The sequence below is a fragment of the Nerophis ophidion genome, linkage group LG27 (assembly GCF_033978795.1).
Source record: "Nerophis ophidion isolate RoL-2023_Sa linkage group LG27, RoL_Noph_v1.0, whole genome shotgun sequence".
Classification (NCBI taxonomy): domain Eukaryota; kingdom Metazoa; phylum Chordata; class Actinopteri; order Syngnathiformes; family Syngnathidae; genus Nerophis; species Nerophis ophidion.
The window spans coordinates 35,904,495-35,909,137 of NC_084637.1; the positions used below are offsets into that span (position 1 = coordinate 35,904,495).

Sequence of the window (4,643 nt, forward strand, 5' to 3'; positions counted from 1 at the left end):
AAAATGCATCACCTTGGAAGTCTATTAAAGTGTTCACCTTTGTATTTAATCAGTGTCACTCACACGCAGTCTTGGAAGTCTATTAAAGTGTTCACTTTTGTATTTAATCAGTGTCACTCACACGCAGTCTTGGACGTCTATTAAAGTGTTCACTTTTATATTTAATCAGTGTCACTCACACGCAGTCTTGGAAGTCTATTAAAGTGTTCACTTTTGTATTTAATCAGTGTCACTCACACGCAGTCTTGGAAGTCTATTAAGGTGTTCACTTTTGTATTTAATCAGTGTCACTCACACGCAGTCTTGGAAGTCTATTAAAGTGTTCACTTTTGTATTTAATCAGTGTCACTCACACACAGTCTTGGAAGTCTATTAAAGTGTTCACTTTTGTATTTAATCAGTGTCACTCACACACAGTCTTGGAAGTCTATTAAAGTGTTCACTTTTGTATTTAATCAGTGTCACTCACACACAGTCTTGGACGTCTATTAAAGTGTTCACTTTTGTATTTAATCAGTGTCACTCACACGCAGTCTTGGAAGTCTATTAAAGTGTTCACTTTTATATTTAATCAGTGTCACTCACACGCAGTCTTGGAAGTCTATTAAAGTGTTCACTTTTATATTTAATCAGTGTCACTCACACGCAGTCTTGGAAGTCTATTAAAGTGTTCACTTTCATATTTAATCAGTGTCACTCACACACAGTCTTGGACGTCTATTAAAGTGTTCACTTTTATATTTAATCAGTGTCACTCACACGCAGTCTTGGAAGTCTATTAAAGTGTTCACTTTTATATTTAATCAGTGTCACTCACACGCAGTCTTGGAAGTCTATTAAAGTGTTCACTTTCATATTTAATCAGTGTCACTCACACACAGTCTTGGACGTCTATTAAAGTGTTCACTTTTATATTTAATCAGTGTCACTCACACGCAGTCTTGGAAGTCTATTAAAGTGTTCACTTTTATATTTAATCAGTGTCACTCACACGCAGTCTTGGAAGTCTATTAAAGTGTTCACCTTTGTATTTAATCAGTGTCACTCACACGCAGTCTTGGAAGTCTATTAAAGTGTTCACTTTTGTATTTAATCAGTGTCACTCACACGCAGTCTTGGAAGTCTATTAAGGTGTTCACTTTTGTATTTAATCAGTGTCACTCACACGCAGTCTTGGACGTCTATTAAAGTGTTCACTTTTATATTTAATCAGTGTCACTCACACGCAGTCTTGGAAGTCTATTAAAGTGTTCACTTTTATATTTAATCAGTGTCACTCACACGCAGTCTTGGACGTCTATTAAAGTGTTCACTTTTATATTTAATCAGTGTCACTCACACGCAGTCTTGGAAGTCTATTAAGGTGTTCACTTTTGTATTTAATCAGTGTCACTCACACGCAGTCTTGGACGTCTATTAAAGTGTTCACTTTTATATTTAATCAGTGTCACTCACACGCAGTCTTGGAAGTCTATTAAAGTGTTCACTTTTGTATTTAATCAGTGTCACTCACACGCAGTCTTGGAAGTCTATTAAAGTGTTCACTTTTGTATTTAATCAGTGTCACTCACACACAGTCTTGGAAGTCTATTAAAGTGTTCACTTTTGTATTTAATCAGTGTCACTCACACACAGTCTTGGACGTCTATTAAAGTGTTCACTTTTGTATTTAATCAGTGTCACTCACACGCAGTCTTGGAAGTCTATTAAAGTGTTCACTTTTATATTTAATCAGTGTCACTCACACGCAGTCTTGGAAGTCTATTAAAGTGTTCACTTTTATATTTAATCAGTGTCACTCACACGCAGTCTTGGAAGTCTATTAAAGTGTTCACTTTCATATTTAATCAGTGTCACTCACACACAGTCTTGGACGTCTATTAAAGTGTTCACTTTTATATTTAATCAGTGTCACTCACACGCAGTCTTGGAAGTCTATTAAAGTGTTCACCTTTGTATTTAATCAGTGTCACTCACACGCAGTCTTGGAAGTCTATTAAAGTGTTCACTTTTGTATTTAATCAGTGTCACTCACACGCAGTCTTGGACGTCTATTAAAGTGTTCACTTTTATATTTAATCAGTGTCACTCACACGCAGTCTTGGAAGTCTATTAAAGTGTTCACTTTTGTATTTAATCAGTGTCACTCACACGCAGTCTTGGAAGTCTATTAAGGTGTTCACTTTTGTATTTAATCAGTGTCACTCACACGCAGTCTTGGAAGTCTATTAAAGTGTTCACTTTTGTATTTAATCAGTGTCACTCACACACAGTCTTGGAAGTCTATTAAAGTGTTCACTTTTGTATTTAATCAGTGTCACTCACACACAGTCTTGGAAGTCTATTAAAGTGTTCACTTTTGTATTTAATCAGTGTCACTCACACACAGTCTTGGACGTCTATTAAAGTGTTCACTTTTGTATTTAATCAGTGTCACTCACACGCAGTCTTGGAAGTCTATTAAAGTGTTCACTTTTATATTTAATCAGTGTCACTCACACGCAGTCTTGGAAGTCTATTAAAGTGTTCACTTTTATATTTAATCAGTGTCACTCACACGCAGTCTTGGAAGTCTATTAAAGTGTTCACTTTCATATTTAATCAGTGTCACTCACACACAGTCTTGGACGTCTATTAAAGTGTTCACTTTTATATTTAATCAGTGTCACTCACACGCAGTCTTGGAAGTCTATTAAAGTGTTCACTTTTATATTTAATCAGTGTCACTCACACGCAGTCTTGGAAGTCTATTAAAGTGTTCACTTTCATATTTAATCAGTGTCACTCACACACAGTCTTGGACGTCTATTAAAGTGTTCACTTTTATATTTAATCAGTGTCACTCACACGCAGTCTTGGAAGTCTATTAAAGTGTTCACTTTTATATTTAATCAGTGTCACTCACACGCAGTCTTGGAAGTCTATTAAAGTGTTCACCTTTGTATTTAATCAGTGTCACTCACACGCAGTCTTGGAAGTCTATTAAAGTGTTCACTTTTGTATTTAATCAGTGTCACTCACACGCAGTCTTGGAAGTCTATTAAGGTGTTCACTTTTGTATTTAATCAGTGTCACTCACACGCAGTCTTGGACGTCTATTAAAGTGTTCACTTTTATATTTAATCAGTGTCACTCACACGCAGTCTTGGAAGTCTATTAAAGTGTTCACTTTTATATTTAATCAGTGTCACTCACACGCAGTCTTGGACGTCTATTAAAGTGTTCACTTTTATATTTAATCAGTGTCACTCACACGCAGTCTTGGAAGTCTATTAAGGTGTTCACTTTTGTATTTAATCAGTGTCACTCACACGCAGTCTTGGACGTCTATTAAAGTGTTCACTTTTATATTTAATCAGTGTCACTCACACGCAGTCTTGGAAGTCTATTAAAGTGTTCACTTTTGTATTTAATCAGTGTCACTCACACGCAGTCTTGGAAGTCTATTAAAGTGTTCACTTTTGTATTTAATCAGTGTCACTCACACACAGTCTTGGAAGTCTATTAAAGTGTTCACTTTTGTATTTAATCAGTGTCACTCACACACAGTCTTGGACGTCTATTAAAGTGTTCACTTTTGTATTTAATCAGTGTCACTCACACGCAGTCTTGGAAGTCTATTAAAGTGTTCACTTTTATATTTAATCAGTGTCACTCACACGCAGTCTTGGAAGTCTATTAAAGTGTTCACTTTTATATTTAATCAGTGTCACTCACACGCAGTCTTGGAAGTCTATTAAAGTGTTCACTTTCATATTTAATCAGTGTCACTCACACACAGTCTTGGACGTCTATTAAAGTGTTCACTTTTATATTTAATCAGTGTCACTCACACGCAGTCTTGGAAGTCTATTAAAGTGTTCACTTTTATATTTAATCAGTGTCACTCACACGCAGTCTTGGAAGTCTATTAAAGTGTTCACCTTTGTATTTAATCAGTGTCACTCACACGCAGTCTTGGAAGTCTATTAAAGTGTTCACTTTTGTATTTAATCAGTGTCACTCACACGCAGTCTTGGAAGTCTATTAAGGTGTTCACTTTTGTATTTAATCAGTGTCACTCACACGCAGTCTTGGACGTCTATTAAAGTGTTCACTTTTATATTTAATCAGTGTCACTCACACGCAGTCTTGGAAGTCTATTAAAGTGTTCACTTTTATATTTAATCAGTGTCACTCACACGCAGTCTTGGACGTCTATTAAAGTGTTCACTTTTATATTTAATCAGTGTCACTCACACGCAGTCTTGGAAGTCTATTAAGGTGTTCACTTTTGTATTTAATCAGTGTCACTCACACGCAGTCTTGGACGTCTATTAAAGTGTTCACTTTTATATTTAATCAGTGTCACTCACACGCAGTCTTGGAAGTCTATTAAAGTGTTCACCTTTGTATTTAATCAGTGTCACTCACACGCAGTCTTGGAAGTCTATTAAAGTGTTCACTTTTGTATTTAATCAGTGTCACTCACACGCAGTCTTGGAAGTCTATTAAAGTGTTCACTTTTGTATTTAATCAGTGTCACTCACACACAGTCTTGGACGTCTATTAAAGTGTTCACTTTTGTATTTAATCAGTGTCACTCACACGCAGTCTTGGAAGTCTATTAAAGTGTTCACTTTTATATTTAATCAGTGTCACTC

At 35.8% G+C, this 4,643-nt stretch overlaps 1 protein-coding gene across 1 annotated transcript in view; it reads right to left on the minus strand.

Annotated features, from left to right (window-relative positions):
• Positions 1-136, minus strand: part of LOC133544339 (voltage-dependent L-type calcium channel subunit alpha-1D-like) — a 16,588-nt gene extending 16,452 nt beyond the window's left edge. The window contains exon 1 of the mRNA XM_061889552.1: positions 1-136. This exon is cut by the window's left edge and continues 744 nt beyond it. The gene's annotated coding sequence lies outside the window, so the exon portion shown is untranslated.
• Positions 137-4,643: the final 4,507 nt, after the last annotated feature.